The sequence below is a fragment of the Narcine bancroftii genome, chromosome 14 (assembly GCF_036971445.1).
Source record: "Narcine bancroftii isolate sNarBan1 chromosome 14, sNarBan1.hap1, whole genome shotgun sequence".
In the NCBI taxonomy this organism is placed as follows: Eukaryota; Metazoa; Chordata; class Chondrichthyes; order Torpediniformes; family Narcinidae; genus Narcine; species Narcine bancroftii.
The window spans coordinates 38,282,332-38,307,629 of NC_091482.1; the positions used below are offsets into that span (position 1 = coordinate 38,282,332).

At 39.9% G+C, this 25,298-nt stretch overlaps 1 pseudogene; it reads left to right on the forward strand.

Annotated features, from left to right (window-relative positions):
* LOC138750036 (zinc finger protein 721-like) overlaps positions 1-25,298 on the forward strand; it is a 52,304-nt pseudogene that overhangs the window by 26,276 nt on the left and 730 nt on the right.

Sequence of the window (25,298 nt, forward strand, 5' to 3'; positions counted from 1 at the left end):
GTGTATTTGTGATCTGCTTTCCCTGATAGGCCAGTTAAGCTCTTTTGGTTTTGGACAATTGGAGGGCAGCACTGCAGGCCTCGTGCAGCCTGCTGGATCATTGCATTTGTCCTTCATTTTGTGAGGCCCGTGGGGGAGCTGTGAAGGGGCTCAACGTTAACATTTTCTTCCTTTTTACAGCCCGTTTAATCCATTATCATTCCAAATTACAAAGTTCATTACCTTGATAAAATTAATCAACCTCCCTCCATCACCTCCCTCCACAAGTCTCCTCCTAATTCCATTGATTAATTCATTGTGTCAGTACGAATCTCCTCAGCAACCCAAGAAAAGATAGTATGAAGATACAAAGAATATATAATCCAATAACTATATTCATATAAAAGAACCCCCCCCCCCCCCATAAGTGTTGTTTAAATATACAAGACAACCTCCCCCTCCTCCATTTTACGGGTTGTGACAAGTCACAAAAATACACAACCCACAGTGATCAGCACTCCTACTCCTCCCAACTCCCCCGGTACATTTAATACATTCTTTGGCTTGGCTTCGCGGACGAAGGTTTATGGAGGGGAAATGTCCACGTCAGCTGCAGGCTCGTTTGTGGCTGACAAGTCCGATGCGGGAAAGGCAGACACGGTTGCAGGGGAAAATTGATTGGTTGGGGTTGGGTGTTGGGTTTTTCCTCCTTTGTCTTTTGTCACCTCACTGATTTAATACATAAACTTTAATTAATTAGTACCTACAATTAATGGAAATTCTAGGAAATCAAAAAGGAAGAACAGAAATAAAGAATAATTGTTATTTTAATTTCTTTCATTTCACAAACTTCCCCTTTCCCAATAATAATGAAATTGGAAAAAAATAGAAATAGTTCATCTCATCAGATACAACAACATTTTGAAGCTGCACTCTAGGGACTCTCCAAGCAAATTCTTCTGCTTGAGCCAAGTTAGAAAGAAACTAGTTTATTCTTCAGGCCCAAAAATCTTCAAAGTTGCATGGTAATGAAGAACAAATTTAAAAACTTTATTAAAAAGAGCTTTCTTAGCTGGGTTGAATCCTTTCCTTCTCCCAGATTGGGATAGAATAAAATTCTGTTTCTATCCCATGGCAGTGGGCCTCTCACAGCAAAACTTAAAACCTCTCTCGTCTTGATAGTGCAAGAATTTGATTTGGAAATGGTTTTGGTCAGAGCCCTGTGAGCTCTTCCAACTTCATTTGAAATTTTCCTCTCCCAAAACAAGGAAAAAAGCAAATTGCATCAGGACCTTCTTTTCCTTCTGCAAGGCCTACTATTTTATATTATTTCTTCTGCTGAAATTCTCCAATACATGTACTTTGTCTAGATACATCTATTTTGATGCACTGTAATTAAACCAGTAGCTGTCTTTTCCAGAGTCGATACCCTGTCTTCAACATGTTGCAAGTCATCCTGTACTCTTGTAATTTTCTCATCCATTTCCTCCAACCTCTCCTAACTCTTAATTTTCCCTTTAATTTCTGTCTTCAATCCTTTCATTTCCCCTTCATTAAAATGCATTATAATTGTGGTTAAATCTACATTTTAATTTCTTCAATTACCTCCTCTACCTGTTCTTCCTCTTCAGTCCTCTGGAGCCCAACTTTTCATCATCTGGTGCTGAGGTAGAGGTCCCTGACTTCTCGACACTTTGCTGCCTTACTCCCAATAATGTTTTGTGTTTCACCATACTGCGCACGTGCAACTTCTCACGTGTGCAGAGTCAGTTCTGGGTTGTCCTCCAACGCCATCTCTCCCTTGTTGTGGATGGGAGACGCCGGTAGAGAGCCCTTCAAAAGGATCACTCAGTTGGTGAGCAGCCCAAGCACTAGCTCCAAGTTTCACCACCGAGATAGGCCTTAAATCTCCTCTTTTCCTCTTGTCAGGCTCCAGATACAGCTGTAGATAGTTCATCTTTTCTTTGGAGGCATTTTTAATTAATTTTAAAAATTGCTGAATTAACACTTTTATAACTATTTTACCAAGGGAGTCAGGTTCTTGCATGTTGACCCTACAGCATCATCTGATGTTCTCCTGAAGTTTTGGTACACGTTGGTACCAATGACATGGAGAGAAAAAGAGAAGGGGTCCTGAAAGAAGAATGCAGGGTGTTAGGAAGAAAATTGAGAAGCAGGACCTCCAGGGTAGAGATCCCAGGATTGCTGCCTGTGCCATGCGCAAATGAAGGCAAGAATAGCAGAATTAAGCAGATGAATGTGTGGCTAGGAGACTGATACAGGGAACAGGGTTTTAAATACTTGGATTATTAGGATCTATGACCTATACAAAAAGGATGAGATACACCTGAACTCAATATTCTGGCGGGGATGTTTAATATATTTGTTACTGCACCTAATTAAACACATAATTTTATTCCCTATAATAAAACCAAACAAATACATCAAACACTGATAACAAGATTAGCTCCTTTTTTGATAATGATGAAAGTGTAATATAACTGCTCTAAAATATTCTGAAGCATTCTTTAGAGATAAGAAGTGTGCTCTTTCCAGCACAGTCATTTCCAACCACTTTGACTCCAAACCAGAAAGTAACTTCATAAAAAAATTTAACCGTGGTTTATCCTTTTAAACATCCCCCTCCAGACCAAAGATTATTTTGACGACTGTCCTTCTAATGTAAATACTCGAGCTTTTAACTTTCTGTCAACAACAATCAAAGAAATCTTCATTTTGTTGTTCAAGTTTATCCAGCCTATTGTTCACTAAGATGCCATTGGCTTCCAATGCAGTCAAATGTTATTCTAATTGTGGTAGTGAGTCCAAAACTGAATCGTTTCTTTTTAGTTTCTTTGGCCCACATTTTTAAAGTTTTGTTAATATCCATTGACTGCTTTCCAATCCTTTTGGTAGCCATTCCAAATGTTAGAGGAGTGTCCTGTTCAATCTCAGTTTCTTCCTCCATTTCTTCCTCTTTTTTTCTTTCATGGTTTTAAATTTAGGTACTTTTAGTAGACTGGTGTTGGTAGACTGATGGGACTGGAGGCTGATGGTCTGTATCCCAGGGTACTTAAGGAGGTGGCACTAGACATCATGGACACATTGGTAATGGTTTTCCAATGTTCTATAAATTAGGATCAGATCATGTGGATTGGAGGATAGCTAATGTTGTCCCACATTTTAAGGAGGGAGAGAGAAAACAGGGAATTATAGACCAGTCAGCCTGACATCAGTGGAGAAGAAGATGAAATAGTGGCACATTTGGATAGCAGTAACAGCATCAGTCTGAGTCAGCATGGATTTACAAAGAGGAAGTCATACTTGACTATCTTCTGGAATTTTTTGAGGATGTAACAATGAAACTGGACAAGGGGGAGCCAGTGGATGTAGTACACCTGGACTTTCAGAAAACCTTTGATAAGATCCAACATGGGAGATTAGTGGGCAAAATTAGAGCACATGATATTTGTTGTAGAGTTCTTACAGATAAAAAAATTGTTTGGCAGACAGGAAACAGAGTAGGGAGCACCTTTCAGGATGGCAGACAGTGATGAGTTGGGTACTACAAGGCTCGGTGCTGAGACTGCAGTTATTTACAAAAGACATTAATGATTTAAATAAAGGGATTAACAATAATGTTAGAAAATTTGCAGAAGACACAAAGTTGGGTGGCAGTGTGAAATGTGAGGAGGATGTTATTGTTATGAGAATACAGGGTGAGTGGGCAGATGCATGGCAGATGTAGTTTAATATGGATAAATGTGATGTTATCCACTTTGGTGCCAAGAACAGGAAGGCAGATTACTACCTGAAAGGTCTCAAGTTAGGAAAAGGGGAAGTAAATTGAGATCTCAATGTCCTTGTTCATCATTCACTGAAAGGAAGCATGCAGGTACTGCAGGCAGTGAAGACCTTCATAACAAGGGGAGTTGAGTACAGGAACAAAGGGGTCCTTCTGCAGTTGTACAGGGCCCTGCTGAGATCACACCTGGAGAATTGTGTGCAGTTTTGGTCTCCAGGTTTGAGGAAGGACATTTTTGCTATTGAGAGAGTGTAGTGTAGGTGCACGAGGTTAATTCTCAGGATAGCAGGACTGTCATTATGTTGAAAAATTGGAGCAACTGGGCTTGAATACACTAGAATTTAGGAGAATGAGAGAGGATCTGATTGAAACATATGATTATTAAAGGATTGGACATGCTAGAGGCAGGGAACATGTTCCCGATGTTTGGAGGAGTCCAGAACCAGAGTTCAAAAATAAGGGGTAGGCTATTTAGAAGAGTTGAGGAAAAACATTTTCACCCATCAGTTGTGGATCTGTGGAACACTCTGTCTCAAAAGGCAGTGGAGGCCAATTCTCTGGATGCTTTTAAGAAAGAGTTAGATAGAGCTTTTAAAGATAGCTGAGTCAAGGCAGGAACGGGGAACTGATCAGCAATGAATGGCGGTGCTGGTTCAAAGGCCCGAATGGCCTACTATTGTCTGTTTAGTCTTTAGAATGAGGGTGGCTGTGAAGTGATCTTGTAGAGTTATATAAAATCACGAGGGGCAAGGATAAAGTGAATGCTCACGGACTTACGCCCCTAGGATAGATGGTTCAAGAACAAGAGAATATGTTTAAGGAGAGAGATTTGAGGGACCCTGGCGGGTACATTCTCATTCACAGGGGGGTCCGATTCTGGAGTGGGTTGCGTGAGAGAACAGTAGAAGGTGGCACAATAACAACAACATTGAAAAAACATTTGGGCAAATTACTGGACAGGAAGGGTTGAGACGGATTGAGACCAAATGCAGACAAATGTCAACTTGTCGAGTCTGCCCGAGAGGGGCCGAAGGGCCTGTTCTATGCTGTAGACTCTGTTGCACTAAGGGTCATTGGATCTGTCCAGTGGTGAAGATCACGTGGATGAGTTAATTGCGACAGCCCTCCTCACCGCTCGAGAACGCAATGGCAGCTCGTCGTTCCCAGAAGCCTCTCCGCGAAGAAAGCGCCCTAAACCAGCTAAGCAGCGAAGGACGCAGGCGCCTCACGCCGGCTGAGTCGTCACAGAGCGGGGCGGATTAGAGGGCGGGGCTGCGGGATGACGCGTCACTCTCCAACCGGTGGGAAGTGGGCGTTTTACGCCGGCAGTGACGATTCAAAGCGGGACGGGTCTGTGTGATGACGTCGTTCTCCAGCCGGTGGCAAGCGGAGATCGCAGCCGCGCCGCCGTCTAATATCGGTCATTGGTTGCCCCGCTTCTCCGTGGGAATCGCCCGCGGCGCCAGTAGGTGGGAGACCCAGCCTGGTGGACGGCTCGGCCCGGGTAGGAAGTGCTCACCCGGCGGGCGCGGCCGCTAGAAGGCCCCGAGCGCCGAGTGTGCGGCTGATAGAGGGGGGTTCAGGAACAGGGGCATTCTGTAAAGAGGCGGACATAAGTGAAAGGGCAGCAACGCTTCGGCCCTGGGGACTTGGTCAGCGTTTGAAGTAAAGTCGGCAAACCCAGGGGACGGACAGAAACACTGGAGGAACTCAGCCGGTCTCGCAGCGGCCAAAGGCGGATCCAGTATATTACCAATCTTTCGCACCTGAGCCCTTACAAACATGGAAAACCCATGCCCACAAAATTGTGCCAAACGTGACCCCATCTTAGAAATTACAAGGCTTAAAAATAGGTCTCTATTTTTTAAAAGCTCCATGAACCAAAAGCAAATGTCTCTAATAAGACCCTAAAATTAACACCTTCACCAAAGTTGCTGGCAGCCATTCCACGCACCCACCACTCTCTGCGTTTTTTTTTTAAAGTACCCCGCCATCCCCTCTGTACCTACTCCCCAGCATCTTAAACCTGTGTCCTCTTAAGGCACCATTTCAGCTCTGGTCGCTGACTCTCCACACGATTAATGCCTCTCATCTTATTCCTTCAAGGAATAAGCAAAGAACAGGAAGGGGTCAGAATAAAGGCTGAAGGATGACGGGAGAGGAGTCAGTCAGCAAAAGGTCTTAATTGGATATGATAGGAGAAGAGGTGATAATTGGTTTTGGAAAGGAGACAGAGCTGGGAGAAAGGTGACAAGGAAGAAGGAGGGGTTAATGGAAACTGGAGAAATTGATGTTAATACCATCTAATTGGAGGGTACCCAGATGGAAGATATGGTGTTATTCCTCCAATTTGTAGGTGGTTTCAGTCTGGTAGAGGAAAGACATGTCAGCAAGGGAATGAGACTGGGAATTGAAATAGGTCAGCACTGGGAGATCCACGCTGTTGTGGCAGACAGAGTTGAGGTGCTCAACAAAGTGATCTCCTAGTCTGTGGCCAGTCTCTCCGAAGTAGAGGAGACCACTGCGGGAGCACCAGATGCAGATTCACAAGTGAAATGTTGCTTCACTTGGAAGGACTGTTTGGCATCCTGAGTGGTGGTGTGGGAGGGGGTGGGGGCGCCTGCAGTCATGGAGTAGGTAACAAGGGGGTAATTAGTGGGGAGGAAAGTGTGGACAAGGGAGTCACGGGCGGAAGGTGGGGAGGAGGGGGGGGAGTGTGTTTCTAGTGGTGGGATCATGCAGAGTTTGCAGAAATGGCAGCGGACAACAGATGGAAAGATAGAAGAGAAAAACCACTGAGATGTAGGGGAAAGAGTAACTCTCTGATAGGAGTGAAAATGTTGTCTGATTGGAGAGGGCCCAGATGGAATAGAAGATCCATTTACAAAAGGTCTTGGTTTGGCACCTTCCCCACCTCCACCTTTTTATTCTGATGCCTGTCTGTTTTTGCTGATACCTGAGCAAAGGGCCAGACTGGAAATGTTGGTCATAAAAACACACAGAAATGCTGGAGGAACTCAGCCGGTCTTGCAGTGTCCATAGGAGGTAAAGATTATTACCGTCATTTCGGGCCTAAGTCCTTTGGATGGTGCGTGACCTCAGTGTCTGCAGACTTCCTCGTTAGTTGCACTCTCCTTGTCAGTCAGCCAAGTGAATTGAGAAATGCAGGCGGATGGATTTGGAGCTGGTTGGCTTTCCAGACCTTGCCGACCTCCACATTCTTGAGGAAAGAGTTTCAGTTGGGACTGAGATTAAAAAAAGACAATGAACTAAATTTAATTCCCAGTAAATAAAACCCTCTCTACCAGAACACAAAAAATGCAGATGCTGGAATTTTGAGTGAAGAGTGGGAAACCTCAGGGAGTTGGTGGGTCAGGTCACATCCAAGGACAACGTTTCAGGTTGGGACCCTTTACAAAACTCTCATTACCTTTCTGATTCAACGAAGTTCTTGGCTTAAATAACACCTATAATGTCCCAACTTTCTGACTGAGGTTCTACCTTGCCACCTTTCTCTGAATAACGACATGGGTACACTTGTTTTGCAGGGTGATAAAAGCAGATGAGTTGTGGATGGTGGCCATAGGCAACATTAACGCCAGCCATGTCAGCGAAGAGGAGATGCTTGCGTGCTTTATTTCTGAGAAGAGATGACAAGCCACAGTGTGACCGGCCAGGGAGTGAGATTCACATGCCCAAATAAGAGTGTTAAGGACCACTGAGTCTGCAATGAAATTTGGCCAGTTGCGCAGGGAGAGCCACCGAGAGAAACACAAGCACATCCTCTGAGAGGCTTTGATGAACTAAACAGGAGTGATGTCAAATAATTTATTTTCCACATCGCTGAAGGAGTTAAAAGTGATTGATCGCTGTTGATGTTTGAAAAACAATTTTCCGTCTCAGACTGAAATTTGTGCTTCAGGATTAGCTGGACTTTACCTGGATGTAGTTGAAGCAAATGCCGTGTTCTTTTCACTGATGATTTGGTGCATTAGACCACATCCTAACTGAACCCTGGTCACTCAGCTGCTGTGAGTGAAGAGATCCACTCTTCCTTCCAAAATGAGTGCTGGACAGCAGGTTAGCACCAGGGAGCGGCTGTTCACTTGCACTGAGTGCGGAAAGGGCTTCACCCAGTCCTCTAGCCTGAAACTCCATCAGCGGATCCACACTGGCGAAAGGCCCTTCAGCTGCCCTGAGTGCGCCAAGGGCTTTACTCACTCCTCTACTCTGAAGATCCACCGGCGGATTCACACTGGTGAGAGGCCTTTTACCTGCCCCGAGTGTGACAAGGGCTTCACCCATTTCTCTACCCTGAAGATCCACCGGCAGGTCCACACTGGCGAGCGGCCCTTCACCTGCCCTGAGTGTGGCAAGGGCTTCACTGATTCCTCTGGACTGAAGACCCACCAACGGATCCACACTGGGGAGAGGCCCTTCACCTGCCCTGAATGTGGTTGGGGATGTGCCCAGTTATCCCACCTGATAACCCATCGGCGTCTCCATACTGGGGAGAGGCCTTTCACTTGTAGTGAGTGTGGCAAGGGGTTCACCCAGTCCTCTAGCCTGAAGTACCACCAGCGGATTCACAGCGGGGAGAGGCCCTTCAGCTGCCCCGAGTGCGGCAAGGGGTTCGCCCAATCGTCTAACCTGAAGTCCCACCAGCGGGTCCACACTGGGGAGAAACCTTTTACCTGCCCTGAGTGCAACAAGAGGTTCAGTCGGTCGTCGGACTTGCTGACCCACCGACATGTTCACACTGGCGAGAAGCCCTACACTTGCACTGAGTGTGGCAAAGGATTCACTCATTCCTCTGGCCTGGCATGCCATAGGCGGATCCACACCAGGTAGAGGTCCTTTTCCTGCTCAATATGATCGTCGGACTTTCTTGTAGGGGTTAAAATAGTTTTTCTGCTCACCACTTGTCTGTGGGGTTTTTTAAATAAAATTTCTATGCTGTTTCCTAGTAACATCTTTACTTCAGTGTCATAACCAGTTTTCTCTGCTTGCTTGTTAGATAAGAGTTTTTAGTTGTTCTGCGAAATGAAAGAGAATGTTCTGATATTTTCTATTGACAGTTTAACAACTTATAGCAATGTTTATCAACCTTTTATGAATATTTTAATGATTGTTTGATTATATTACCAATATAATATAACAAGATTTATGACATGCATCAATCATTGAAGTTTGTGTGTTTGGATAAAGCTTTGGAACACTCAACCTAACTTTAGTATGCATTTACTGAATGAGTCATAGACAACAACATCTCTTAGCAACCAAGCGACTATAAAGGGCAACCAAGCGACTATAAAGGATAGAAAGTTGTAAATTGGGTATGGAATTTAGTGAACATAGTTTGAAGTTGCTGCCATTTGCCTTTTGAGGATTGTTTGGTTTTGGAGTTATTGTTATGCAAGTTTTATGCTTGAGCATGCAGTTGGCTGGACGGATAAGAGTGAAATGGCAGCCGCGACTGCAAGTGTTGATGTTGTCCTTGAGGAGTGACACATCAAGGAGTTGAGCATCGCGGAACTTATAGAAGAATTATAATCCAAGATGGTGGAGAAGGGCTTGTAACGTGATTCGAGCTCCCCGTGGAAAAGAGAATAAAGGATATAAGAAGTTTCCCTGAAATAAAAGACCCCAAAAAGAAGGAAGACAACCAAAAATATGAATAGAAGAAAGACTGAAAAGGAAAAGAAAAAAGATGGTAAAAAGAGTGAAGAAACAGGATGGGGGTTGTGGCGTGAAGACGTAGAAAATGCGTCAACTGGCAGAATTAATTAAAAACCCGACTTAAATTTAAAAAAAATAGTAGATAACTTTAAAGTTCTTAAGGTCTCAAGAAATGGCTGCAAAAAAATGTAAATCTGTTTAAAAAAAAACGGCTACAACTGAATTAACTATGATGGAAGAAACTGGGCATCCCTTGAAAGTTCAGCCTCTGATCTTGATTCCTCTCCAGTTGGAGAAGATGGCACTGGAGCACGGAAAACAATGACAGACCTGACTACTGAGCTATGGCGCATGCGCAAAGATTCGTGCATTCGCATAATGGCAGCCTGGAGGCTGCAGGCCCGACAGCAAGTATTGTGGCAAGTCAGATGAGGAGAAGACAAAGAGCCCGTAGGCAGTTTCAACTGCTGGCAACATCTACAGAAGAAGAGGAAGAGATCGGAGTGAAAGAAGAAGGAGGAGGTTGATATACTCAAGCATATTATTGTCACTCTGAACCCTTTGACCCACTGATTTTTAATAACATTTCTGAACTAATTGATTCAATGAGTGAAAAAAATGGATACAATGTTTTCAGAACAGATGTTACTGTACAATTCGGAGCTATTAAGGAAGAAATGACTAATGAAGACAGATGGCAAAGTGTATCAAAACTGTTGATGAAATTAAAGTTAAGTTTCAAAAGTTTGAAGAAAATTTTCAAGACTGTTATGGAAGTAGAAAAATGTAATGATACAGTTAATAGGATCAAAGACTCTTTTACAGCGTGGGAGGTTCAGAAAAAAATATTTGCAAAAAAGTCGACATGTTGGAAAGAGTTGAAGAAATAACATTAAAATTGTTGGTCTTCCTGAAAATCGGCTGCATGAAAATTTGGGGCCTGAAAATTTTCCGAATGGACTGGAACTTAATAGAGAACAAAGAGCTCTTAAAAAAATAAACTGTATCCAGGACAACTACCACGCTCTGTTGTGATTAAATGCTTACGTTATCAAGATAGAGAAATGATATTGAAAATGGCAGTTCAAAAAGCCAGGGAACAACAGAGTCCTTTCGTGATTCGGAATAACAGAGTTTTTTTTTTAAATTCAGATTTGAGTAATGCTGTTGTTAAGAGAAGAAAATAATTTAATTCAGTTTTATGGAAGAAAATATATAAATGTGCTTTTTGATATCCAGCACAATTTTTTTGCTAATGAATCTGAAGCTTTGGAATTTGCTAATTCTTTGCCTAATAATAAGCAAAATGGAAGTCAACACTCAGCAAATGGAAAAATAATCAAAATAAATTGAGAGAAGAGTTCTGAACAGAAAGTCAAAAGCTGATTGAAACTCAAGTTGAGATTGATGATAAACAAGTTAATAGAGACCTTGAAGAAGCTTACCATACTTGACTGACCAATTGATATTTTCTTTTGATATTCTATTGGGGTGGGTGGTGAGAGAAAGGGTGGATTTCTCTCTTTTTTCCCTGCTTTCTTCCGTTGGCCTCATGCCACTAATGGCGAGAGCCATTTCTTGTAATAAAGGGGATTTTTTTGTTTTTTTAAATTTCATTGGTGATTTCCTACTTTCTATCTCTGGAGATGCTGTATGTTTTTAAGATTGGCTGTGGAACTGAGAGGTACATAGTTTGTATTATGTAATGTTTAATGTGAATGGGCTCAATAACCCAATTAAAAGGAAGAAAGTTTTAGCTCATATTAAAACGTTGAAAGTAGATATTGCTTTTTTTCAGGAGACTCATTTGACTGAGAAAGAATATAAAAAGCTGAAGAGAGAATGAGTTGGTCAAGTTATAGCTTCGTCTTTTAATTCCAGAGCAAGAGAAGTAGCTATTTTAATTAATAAAATGTTACCATTTAAATTAGAATCATTGGGTATTGAAATTCCCTGTGGGAAAATTTGGTGAATTGTCAAATCTATTCAGAATCTTGGATTTTTATGAATGTTTATGTACCTAATACGAATGATGAGAAATTTATCCAAGATTCTTTTTTTAAATTTGGTAGAAACAACTGAAAATATAATAATTGGTGGAGATTTTATTGCTGTTTAGATCCAATTTTGGATAAATATAAAAAAACTACTAAAATAATTTTGATGTTAATGAAAGATTTGAATTTGGTAGATATTGGAGAAAATTGAATCCAAGGAGAGAGACTATTCATTTTATTCATATTGATTTGACTTTTACTCCAGGATAGATTTCTTTTTAATTTTGGCTTATTAGTGATATGTGAATGGAAAAAAAAAGGTTGAAAACCACTGAGCTAAGGTGTACCTGTTAGGTGGAGCAGGAACATGCAGAAACGATGGGACTTCTGGTACACTTGTGTGTTTTGAACTTGGGTGGACAGTAGAAATAGGAAGAGTTTTGCTGGGTAACAAGGAGTTCAAATGTCGAGGGAGGAAAGTGACCAGAAATGTAGAGGTAAGCCATAGTTCGTGAGACAGTGACTTGATGTTCTTTGATAACGTCGAGTTGATGTAAGAAGAGGAGGGTCGAAAAGGTTTGATTTCATGAAAGATGGCTTTGTATTAAAATAGACTTTTTCCTTTTTCTATGAATAGTCAATTTTTGAAAGTTTGGAATCAAATGGGAATTAATAAAGTAGAGGATTCTTTTAAAGCTGGTAAATTTATTACTTTTCAACGAATGAAAGAAAAAAGTGATGTCCCAAATAATACTTTTTTTCCTATCAGGTTAGAGCTTCCGAAGCAGAATGAATTAGAAATATTGATAAGTAAAGGGGGTACAAATGTTTATTTCAGAAATGTGTGGATTGCTTCAAAAGTTTGCAATCCATGAATCAAGATGAAGATGCGAGGTTGATTTAAATAGATGATAGATGTAAATAAATATGACGAAAATTATTACTGTTGGGTATAGACTGGTTCAATATAATTTTTACATCAATTATATTTAACTCCTCAAAAAAATTTTAAAAAAGTTGAATCCAACATTGTCAGATTTATGTTTTAGATGTGATCAGGAGTCGGTTCTTTTTTTTCCATTCTTCTTGGCAGTGTTCTGAAGTAAAGCCAATTCAGGCTAGAGATCAAAAATAAATTGGAGAAAATATCAAGGGTTAAACTTCCACAGCATCCAATGTTCTCTTAGTTGAGTAATATTAAAGTGGTTAGCTCTAAATTACAATTAACTATGTATCAAATTCAATTTTTAAGATTAGCTTTTTCAGTTTCTAGGAAGTGCATAGCCATTACTTGGAAATCACATACAGATTTAGGGATGGAGAAGTGGCAGGCAGAATTGCGTTCTTGTATTCCACTTGAGAAAATTACATAATTTACATAATAAATAATCATTTTTCTGGAAAATATTTATAGTATGTTGATTTGAAGGTGTAAGGGAGTCTTGAAAGCCCATTTCACTGGTAACCCTTAACTCCATTATTGTTTTATTGTGAATAAGAATTCCTTTTGGTATTCTCCTAATTTCTTTCCCCTTTCTTCTTTTCTTTATATATTTAGCCTAGGGTTGGTACTTGGGGGGGGGGGGGGGGTGGGAGGGATGAGGGTTTTTTATACATATATACATATATATGTGGTGATATGTAATTACACCACTAGGTCACCATGGGTCATCCTGGTGACCTTGTATACAGCAGTCCAAGAACTACAGTCTAGCCTTCCAGGTTTGTCTTGCAGAGAGACAAGACCTCTTAGTGTACATAGTAGTTTATTAAAGCTGTCTTATACTCGCATTGCTATTGTGGTTATTGTCAGTTCAATATATATATATATATATATATATATACTATATATATATATATATATAGATATAGATATATTCACATGCATATAAAATGTAATACATACAACTCTTGAATATGTATGCATGGATGTGGTTTTACAATTCTTAAATAAAATGTTAAAAAAAAGAAGTGTGAAGAGGGGATTTATTAGAGCTGTCGCCTGTCATTATACTTTGGAAACTGGCACACCAGGTTAGTTATAAGAGCACCATTTTTGTATGCGAATGTGATCGTATGTTTTACACAAAAATGGTGGATAAATTCAGTAAGTGATGCAGTATTCTTTATGTAGAAAAGAAACATGACGAGCTTTTTCAGCATGAGCTGTTCATCAGGGAGTGAGCTAAACACCGGACAAAATGGTGACAGGAGGAGCCACGGGCAAATGATCATTGGTGTCCATGGGAAAAGTTTTAAAATCTGAGAAGTTGGGAGTTGCTAGTAATATGAATGGAGAGGAAAGGTGTGGAGAAGAGGAGGAAAGGTGACAGAGGGATGTGAAAGAGAGGGAGGCAGGGGAGTGGAGTAAAGGGCAAAATCACAATCTCAGCAAGTCAGCATCTCCACCAACCAGTTCTTGCCTGAATTTCCTCCACATCCCACACAATATTCCATGTACAGATTTATCAATGCCCTGGACATTTGAAAAAACAGTTTCCCCACTCCTGAAGCTCGATGAAGATAAGAGTGTCAAACAGTTTCTTCATCTGATTTAAAAAAAATCTGTCACACCACATTTAAGGGACTATATATCTGCACCTGGGTGTCTGTTATGGTGATTTGAAGTGTTATATAAATAAGGTGAGAGGTTGCGAGTTCATTCACAGAATGATTCCAAAAATTGCAGAGTAAAGACTTCATAAAAATTATAAATACATCATTTTCTTTTGATTGGAAAATCAGGCAGAGGACATGCGTGATATTAACAATAAATTTTGAGCAGGTGAGAATGTCAGTTTTTCCTGATTTTTTTTTTCTTTGTATTGTGATCACCTGGTCTGCTGATGTTTCGCCTATGTGAGCAGTGTGAAACCAACCATCATCTGAATCTCAAATTAATTTAAATTCAGAAGAAGGTGTTTTCCTTGTAAATATCTAAAACAGTGTCTGTTAAATTTGTCTGATAATTGTTCAAAGGAGTCAAAATTGTCTTGAATAAAAAGATCATTATAACTTTGAGAGACCATTCCTTGAAACCTACGTTCAACAGAGATGGCTGAAAAAGATGCTTATCTATAATGGGACTATCCAGAGATAAACTATTAAACCCAAAGAAATTTCTGAATTGAGACCATATTCTCAACCTATTTCTCATTAATGTATTATGTATCAATTTAGAAAAGGAAAATGGTAAAAAAAAATCCTAAAATTATCAACATAGAAGTTTTGTTGGTAAATTTCAGTTCCATTTCTTCCCAAGAGAGGCGATTCACTGACTTGTCAAAATATAATAATGAAAGTAATAGAATCTAAAATCTGGAAGTGATAATCCTCCATTTCTTTTAATCTTTTTAAGGAGGGCTTTTACCTGCCATAACAGGATCTAATGAGCTAAAAAAGGATTAAGGTATAAAAATTTGAAAAAGATACAGACATTTAGATACAATGTTCACCTTAATCAAATTATTATGTCCCATCCTAATCCTAATAATAATAATAATGATAGTTTAATACCAAAAAAGTCACTTTCACTAAATTTTTAAAAAATTATTGTAAAACCAAAATATTGGATTTGATTTTTCACTATTATTCACTATTACACTATTTGAAAATTAGAATACCTTACAAAATGGTAAAAATTCACTCTTATGTAAATTTAATTTATAATTGGAAAACTGTCTAAATTGGTCAATCAATGTTAATATAATTGGTATAGAAACCTCAGGATTTGAAATATAAAGCAACAAATCATCTGCATAAAGAGATACTTTATGTTCAATTCCACATCTAGTTTTTCATTTAAATTTTCTATATTGTAGGAGAGCAACAGGTAATGGTTCTAGTACTACATCAAAAAGCAAAGGACTTAATGGATGAAGTTGCCAAATTCTCCTATTAAGCCTAATTGTTTTTGATTATTGCAAACCAGAGCGGATTGAAGCAGTAGGCAATGTAATCCATTTCAAGAATGTCTGGACTGTAGCGGGGTCACTACTGATACAGCCAGGTTATAGCTCCTGGCCTGTCGCTTGAAACATGCAGAGGAAAGAAGACACGCAGACCAGTAGGGTGTATTTGACACTGAGTTTATTCAGGGGCAGCTCTGCCTTTTATAGTAAGCTCGGCTGCATCACAGCTGGAGTATGGCTTCAGCGGGCCGGCCACCAATTGGTTGGTTACAGCATCTGAGCCCCGATTGGGCCACCTGTGATCCGTTGGCAGTGGTTGGCCAATGGAAACGGGCGTCTCAGCCCCCACGAGGTCTTGGCAGTTGCCGCATTTGATGGCCATTTCAGGTGTTGCCCCGAGGTGCGGACTGCAGGCCGCTACAGGACCAAATTAAATTTTCCTAAGATAGCAAATAGGTACTCCCATTCCACCTGAACAAATCCGTTCTCAGCATTTAATGAAAGAATACATTCTATCAGTGGGGTGGAGGATAAATATTGAATATTCAGTTGTCGATGTATGTTATAATAAGAATAGGTGTTTTTAATAAAGCCAATTTGGTCAGTCGATAATTATTGGTATAATATTTTGTAATCTAGGTGCTAAAACCTTTGAAAGGTTTTGAAAGAAACTACATCAACATTTAGTGTGATGAGGAGGGCAGAGCATTATGGTGTAAGTGAAGGAGGTGGACTCCAGATCATCCAGGGGAATAAAGTCTAAAACCTGAAAAAAAGTATTTTAAAAATTGTTTAATTAAAGAACCCAGAACCTACCTGTATCATGTTGGTAATGGCTGGTAGAGTAAGGAAGGCAACAAAACGGGGAGTGAAGGTTCACAGAAAATGGAGTAGACATGGCCTACCTTAACTTTGGAGCCTGGGCCTCAAGTTCTGAAGCCTCTGAGATTGATGGATGTGATAACAGCCCATTTGAAGCCAGTAACCCCATCACCTCCCTGAAGAACCAAAGAAGTTGGTACTGAATCTGTACTGATCTCCCCTGAATGTAGTATACATGTGCGAAGGTTTATACCTGTGCATGCTCAGAGTGGATGGATTTGATCCTGATTGGAGATCTAGGAGAAACAAATGAAGGTGGAGGCTGGGAGAATTCCATTGGAGGCTGGATATCAAGGCTCAACTATAAAAGAACTTGCCTCAATGATGATGAGACAGTTTCAGATTTTAAAGGATGACATATAGAATATTCAGTGATATGAAGGGCTTTAAAAGTAATATGGTTAAATATGCTACAGAAGTTAATAAAGAAAAAGTTCAAATAGTTGAACTGGATGTGCAGATCATCAAAAATGATGTAGACATTTGCACGGAAAGAATGGGGAGAGTTGAAAGTTCAGAATCTGGGAAAAGTAGAGAAAGGAAATGATGGTGAAAAATGGATATGATGCAAAATCAAAGTAGACAGAACAATATGAAGACTTGGTCTTAAAGAAGATTTTGAAGGAAGTGGTGATCCTGTGGACTTTTTATTTTCAAAATTGGATTCCTATTCTAGGAGAATAAAATTTTCCAAATGGAAATTAGTTGGAGAGCCAACAGCCAACTGAATCGCCTGGAGTTGTGTTATTTAAATGTCTACAATATCAAGACAAGGAGTTTATATGATTAGAAGTTCAAAAGCAAGAAAAAACATGGGACCTATGATTACTGATGGAAATAAAATTATTTTCTACATGGATTTGAATGTCAGTGAGAAGAAAGGAATTTAATTCATTTAAGGTGATTCTTTGGAAGAAAGATTATAAATTTACCTTCAGATATCCAGCTATACTAATACTCAACCTAAGTACTTTTGTGGAAGAAGGAGAAGCAAGAACCTTTACACAATCACTTCCTCCAGTTAAAGAAGAACAACAAGTGAGAGCAAAAACTTCCTCAAGGGAAGTGCTTAAACCAAAGACAGATGCACCAACACAAGTTTTAAGCCATCAACAGGAGGTGCAGAAGGATCCGGATGACCAAAGTGTAACAGTTGAAATTAACGAAGACCAAGTTAAATGCTGATTTGAAGCAACAGGTGCCAAATTGTTTCCATGCACTTTGTAATTTTTTTCCCCAGGGGGTAGAGGTTTATCCTTTTCTGCCTTATCCATTATGTGCCATTTTCTGGCAGGAGCCACAACCCGTACAGTTGAGTGGAGTGGTGCTGGTTGTTTTTCATTTAGCACTTTTTTGATTATTAATGTTACATATTAAATATTTTTATATCTTTTTATTTTCTTTTTTGTTTCCTGAATTTTTTTTCATTGGAATAGAAACCTCCATAGGTGACAGTTGGGTTTCATGGAGGAGACTTGTGAGAATGGGATTGAAAGAGAGTTGGACATAAGATAATGGATGCAAATAAATATTTTTTTTTTTAGTTTTAATGTTAATAGTCTAAATATTTAAATTAAAATGAATTTTTTTAGCTTATATGAAAAAAGATGAATGCGTACATTGCATTTTTGCAAGAGACACATTTGACAGAAAAAAAACATTTAAAATTAAAAAAGATTGGTTGGGTCAAGTGGCAATTCTAATTCTAAAGCAAGAGGAGCAGCAAATTAATTAAAAAATTACAGGTTAAAAATTCTAGGTGTACTAATGGATTCAGTGGGGAGATATATTTTGGTTCATTGTCAAATTTATTCTGAAAAATAGACACTTATGAGTATTTATGGAGCACATGCAGATGATGAAGATTTTATACAGGATACATTTTTGTATTTACCAGAATCACAAGAAAAAATTGGGGAGATTTTAATTGTTGTTTAGATCCAATAATGGATAAATCAACAAAAGCAGTAGTGAGAGCTAAAGCAGCAAATATTATGTTGAGATTGATGAAGGATTTAAATTTAATAGATATTTGGAGAAGGCTGAATCAGAAAGTGAGAGATTATTCTTTTTATTCACATGACTCTTATGGGAGAATAAATTTTTTAAATATCAAGGTAGAATTAAAAATGCACAATATAAGGCTAGAATGTTATCTGATCACTCTCCACTTTTATTGGCATGTTCAATTCTTATAGGTGGAGATTTAATACTGCATTTTTGAAGAGAGTGGGAGTTTGTGTTTTAGATGTAGACAGGATGTTGGTACTTTCTTGCTTTCTACTTGGCAAAGTCCTAAGATTAAATCTTTTTGGTTGTAAATTGGTAATTTATTAGAAAGAATAATTGGAGTTAGATTGAGAGATTTTAAGTGGATTAAACCTAAATTAAAATTGAATATGTTCCAAGTGAAATTTTTCAATAGCTAGAAAATGTACTGCAATAACTTGAAAGGCATATATAGATTTGGGACGGGAAAGATGGCATGCAGAAGTTCGAAGTTGTATACCACTTGAACAAATAATATAATTTAAGAGATAAATATATATTTTGTAAAATATGAAGGCCACATTTATAAAGTATTGGTATAAATATTGACATTAAACTCTGACATTCCCTTTCTTCTAATAGGTCTCCACATTCTATAAGAAGTATAGCATACTTCTGTTGAGGTCTCTTGTCTTGTATATAAGTAATCAAGGGGTTATTTTTCATTTTTTCTTTCTTTTTTTATATATAGATACCACATATATTTCTGATGGATTTCTAATATATAATTGGTATTTTTTGATTTTAAAATTTATAAATAAAATTTGAAAGCAACATTAAGTAATGAGATATGTCTATAAGATGTGCATTCTGTTGACTCTTTCCCTTTATTATGAGAAAAATACAAGCCTCATTTCATGATAAGGGAATCTACTCATCATCTCACAAATCTTAAGTGGAGTTCAAGCCATTTGGAGAAAGATTTATAAAATTTATAAAATTCACTAGGAAAACTCTTTGGTCCTGGAGATTTACCAGACTGTAGTGAGGATATAGCCACAACTATATCTTCCTGTGAAATGGGTTTCTCAAGACTTGTACATTTGTCTTGAGGAAGTACAGGTAAATTCAACTGATATAGAAATTCTGACATTATTATTAAATTCAGAGGTATAAAGGATAGAGTAAAATCCTCTAAAAGTCTCATATATTTTGAAATAATCTGGCCATTTTACCATCTCTCATCCGAATCTTATTTATTGTTTTTAGCAGAAATTCCTTCAATTGTCCAGCCAGTCACATAATAGATTATCCTCATAAATATAAAAAAAAGACTTGTTTCTTAACAATTGATGTTCAAATGGTTACGTATAGAGATCAAATTTAGTTTTAAGTTCTATACTTTTGTATATTTTGTATTTTTTTTATTTTGAGCAAAAATTATCAGCAAGGAGAGTAGTGTTAAATCTCCATTGCCATTTTATAGATGGAATGTCATAAAAATTCAAAGTCAAGATGACTGGGGCATGGTCAGATACAACTCACATGATTTGGTGAAGAAAATTCATTGATTGTCAATTAAAAAGTAATCAATCCTAGTATACGAATGATACACATTAGATAGAAAAGAATATTCTCTATTGGTAGGATTAAAAAAGCTCCAAACATCTGAAATACCAAAATAGGATAGAAAGGAATGCATTACAGTTCCAGATTTAGGAGTTATCTTCTGATCAATAGATTAATTTATTTGCAATTGAGCGAATGTCCTGACTGTCCCAGTCCGGCTCCGGAGGCCATCACTTCAGATCGAAACTGAAAATTAAAACCAAAAAAAACCAGTAACCTTGCCAAACTAATTAATTCCCTGATTAACATTCCCCCACCCCTTTCAATGCACCATGATCTGAAAATCTCCAACTGCAGTTGAGATCTACTCAGAAGAAAAAGATTAACCCGGAGTGCTTCTGTTGTTGATCTTGATGTTCCTTAAAACAACAACAAAAATTTTTTAAAGAACAAGGATTATTTAAAACTTTCCACTTCAAAATAAGTTATTTTAGATACAATGGATTTCTATAAAATATAAACCCAACCAATTAATAAGTGTAATCTTACATAAATGCATGTACAATCTGAAAATCTTACACAAGCAAAATTCATTTTGTTAAGTCAATGCTTTCTAATTTTCCTCGAATCTCAAATACTAATATTATTGATTTATTTTTTAACTTATGGTTGTTTTCATGGTGGATTTGACAAGTCATGGTGGTTAAATATCATATATTTTTAATTATTTATTGGATTTAAGATCAGCCTCAATGGCTGGGATTTCAAGACATAAATGGAGGTAGATTTAAATAAGAATATAGATGAACGTAGATAGATTCAGATCTGTAGAGAAAGTAAGGAAAGTGCAATAAACGTGAGATATTGGTTAGTTCAATATAATTTTATTCATCTGTTATACTTAACATCACAAAAGTTACATTATATGAATTAATTTTTCAGATTTATGTTTTAGATGTGAACAAGAGGTTGGTACATTTTTGCATTCAACTTGGCAGTATTCCACATTTAAAACTTTTTGGCTTGATTTGGGTAATTTATTAGAACAGCTATCTGGAGTAAGATTCCTGATATTATTTTTACTGGGAGATGTTAGAGGATTAAACCTAAATTAAAACTGAATATGTATGAAGTAAAATTTGTTCAAATTATTTTGGGAATAACTAGAAAATATATTCCTATAACTTGGAAGTCAGATTATTGATTTGAGAATGGATAGATGGGATGTATTCCACTTGAGAAAATTATTTACAGTTTAAGAGATGAATATCATATATTTTGTTAAATATGGAGCTCATATTTACAAATTGTTGGTATTAAAATTTAGATGAATCACAAACATTCCCTTTCTTCTATCGGTCTCTCTCTCTCTCTCTCATATATATATATATATATGTGTGTGTGTGTGTGTTTAAAAATATTGGAAAGTGAAGTGCTCCTGTTGTAGTTTTCTTGTCTCTTTTTCTTTGGGGGAGGGGAGGGGTGGGGGGATTTAGAGGTACTGTTTTTTCCTTTTTTATTTATAAAATACCATATGTATTTGGATTGTTTGAAAAATCGTGATATGTTTACTAAATGGTTTTATATTAAAATTATTAAAAATGGCTTAGATTAAGAACAATTGGGAGTGAGATTAGAACATAACATTTTCAGATGCAGATTTGGTATCTCCTCTCAGCTTGATTAAGGACTCTTCATTTTGGGCAAGGCACTGCTTATTACATGGCGTTTTCTTAGCGGAGAATGCACCTGAAGAAGCAGAAGCGGCCCTTTAAATTGCAGTTCAGGTGGCAGAGATGAAAGCGCAGAGTTGGCCATCTGAAAGGACAGCTGCGTCCGGATGCACATTTGAGCACATTCCGGCTCCTATCCCTTGGGTTGTCAATTCAGGATGGCTGGCTGTCAGCTGAGGCAGCCAGCGCGGGCTATTAGCGTGGGGATGTCCCGCGCCGGACGTCCCCACACTGATCCTGCCGCCCCACTCATTAATTCAGTCCCCACATTGTGGGGTGGCCGGCACGGGCTTGTCAGCGCGGGGACATCCCATGTGGGACGTCCCCACACTGATCCCACTGCCCCGCTCTCTCCCCACTCACGGAGCTGGAGCAGCTGGCGGGGAAGAAGGAGGCTGGAGCGGCCGGCGGGTGAGTACGGCGCTTGAGTCGGGGTACCGGCATTGTTTCGGCCAGCCCCCGTTCTCTCCCGCCGGCCGCTCTAGCCCTGCAGTTCCCGCGCTGACAGCCCAGCCCTGACGTACTGCGCCGGGGGAAGGGGCAGCTGGGAGAGGAGCTGTCAGGTGCTCGCCAGCTGACTATCATCCCAAATGCAGGCGCTTTTCGGCAGCTGCATTAAGATGGCTGGGGAGGCCACTGTGCTCTCGGAGAAGGGTTACTAAGTTCACCTTGCAAGCGCCTCCTGCACATTCACGTGGCCTCCCAACAGCCTCATATTGCCAAGATATGCGGCTTTAGAAGCGGGGCAATTGGCCACCTGAAAGTGTCTACAGTTTAAGGGGGTACACAAAACTGGTATGTTCAAACTTAAATTATCTGGTTTTTATGCAGAAATTGATACACAATGTGAGAAGTGTAAAATTTTTGAAGTTTCACTGGTCATCCATACCTTTTGGGAAGGCCCAAATTCAAATTTATCAACGATTTTTAAGATTAATATACAACTTTGTCCGTTAATGGCTTTATTTGGTTTTTCACGTGAGTAAGAAATACTTCTGTCCGCATCTAAGGAGAAAGTTTTAGACTTTCCCACGCTGATACCCAGGCGTTCATTTTTTTAAAAATGGAAAGATGGCTCTTCACCTACAGCAATGTCCTATTTAAGCTTGGAGACAATTAGATTTAAGATAGAACTTTTCAATTTGTAAAGATCTGGGGCCCATATATAGATTACTCTCATGATGGGAAGAATTAAAAATTTTGATTGTTCTGGAAATTCTCTGTCCGATGTCTAGAGGTCGTTATCTGGTCCACAATTTCCCTTTTTTTTTATATACAACGTAACCTTGATTAGAGAGAGGGGGTAGATTATATCTAATTTGTTGGGTTTTTTTGTTTACTTTTTCTTTTTTATTAATTTTTATTTGGATTAACTTGGCAAATATGGGTTTAACTAAATTTAACTGACATAGATTAATTCAATTACTTGTTTTTTCATGTGGAACTGTCCAACGTATTTCCATCCAATTTCTTGTACTTGTTATGCGTTTTCCTTACAAATTTGTACATATGTGTGAAACTCAATAAAACCGTTTTAAAAATGAATTGTTTTGCTTGACCGAGATCGGGATAGGAATGTGGAAATCGCTCGGGCAGGCAGGCAGTTGTGGTCTCATGAAGCGGGGGCACATCAGCAATATTGGGAGACCGGGATTAAATCGTGTCCCAAAGCGCTACCGTGGACAAGTTCGGCCGAAGAGACTGTTCCGTGCACTGCAAAGGAAAGTGAAGAGTGACCATTAGCCGTCCGTTGCTGGAAATCCAACGATTGGGAGAGACCCTATCCAGCTCTTTACCGCTTTCACGTGTTTGCAATCACTCTTTCCAATTGGAAAACGTGTCCAGGCCCGAAAGGTTCCCTGCATGAACGTAGTACAACCAGCGGAGTTCCTCCAGTAACTCCGCTCCGCACTCCAGCTTCCACCATTCTGCTGGACATTTTCACCTATTATTGTTTTTAAAAAAAACCCTTATAGTGCAGCTCTTTCGCAAATACTGCGTTTTGACATTACGACGCCGGGGTTAGGTTATAAATAAAAATAGATGAAACACAAACAATAAACTCATCCTGAAAACTCCTTGAATTGCATTGTGCAAATCCATCTATGACTCAAAACAGTGATTGAATTACTTCAGGATCATGTCAACTTTGCAATCAGGCAGCGAATTTCTTTTATGAACTCAAAACCCTGCAGCAGAGAAGGCTTCATCCCCACCCACATCGTTTAGTCTCAACCCACGCATCTATGTTGCTCATTCAGGACACAAAGCGCTGGTGAAATGAGTAAAACGGTTCACAATGGGATCGCGAACTGGCCAGAAGATGTTGCATCTTTGCTTCAAAGCACCAATCGGAGTCGATTTAGACAGCGACCCCCTCCGACCACCACCGTGGGAACACGAGCTCAGTAACCCGCTACCAATTCAAGTGTGTTGCGGTCATAAAAATGGACACAGCTAGAGACCGTCAGAAACCACAGCGAAACGCGCATTGTTCCGAGCTTGGCATGCGTCCTGAAACTCGTGGTGCAAAGTCGAATTTAGCAGACCCAAGAGCGGAAATCTTGGCCGATCTAAAGGGAAAGCAGGGAACTTGGACCCGCTTTCAGGTGCTCCGCGTCCCAGCTAACGCCGGCTCCCGTGGTCTGCGGCTGTAGTCCCGCCCACGCTGCCGTGACGTCTTTTGCAGCGCGGCGAGGCTGAAGCGGGAAGGAACCCAGGGGAATCAGGGTCATGTCTGTCCAGGAGGAGAGAAGAGAAATCCTTCTGGGGATGTTAGCAACCTGTGTCAGCGTCCAGAGCGAGATAGGCCAAATCCTCCTTCAGACCATGAGATATGTGGAGGCTCTTTTCAGCTCCATGCGATCTGAACAGCGCATATGTGAAATCAGGGAGCGGTTCCTGCAAAGGTTGTGGGCCAGCAGGTGGCAGTTCGAGGCGGAAAGGCGCGCAGAGCGTAGGCGCCGCAGACGGCGGCGAATGCTGCTTGTCAGTCAACTGGCCGTGATAACAAATCGGTCTCTCTGGAGGTTGAACAGATCCCAGGGGGCTGCATTCTGGAGTAATGTCCTCACCAAATTTGATGATGACGAGTGGAGGAGACACTTCCGTATGACGCGGGGCACCTTCAACTTAGTGCTGGAACTCATTGAACCTCACCTGCAGCCTCATAGACCAGATGCGCAGCATCCACTGGTGCCGGGAATTCGACTGGCTGTGGCCATTTGGTGGTACGCCACCCCTTGTGAGTATCGATCCATCAGTGCCATCTTCGGGATAGGCGTCAGCACTGTGTGCATGGTGGTACGTCAGGTGACAGGAGCCTTGAAGGACATCCTCGGTAAGCGTTTCATCTCCCTGCCAAGTGGAACACGCCTACAGGAGACAATTGACGGCTTTGCAGAAAGGGGCTACCCAATGTGTGCTGGTGCCATTGATGGGTCGCATATTCCCATTATTACCCCCAGCGTGAACCCCGCGGCCTACTACAATTACAAAGGGTGGCACTCCGTGGTTCTGCAAGCGGTTGTTGACCACAATTTCTGGTGAGTTAGAGCCATGAATTTTTTTTTTTTGGAATCTCACTTGCCCATGTCCACATATACAGGCTACTTTATTCATTATTTTGCAGCTTCTCGGACGTGTTCGTGGGTTGGCCTGGCCACATGCATGATGCACACGTGCTTGCCAACTCCCCTCTGTACAGAAAGGCAGAGGAGCAGGGTGGATACCTCTTTGCACGTGACGTGAGTGA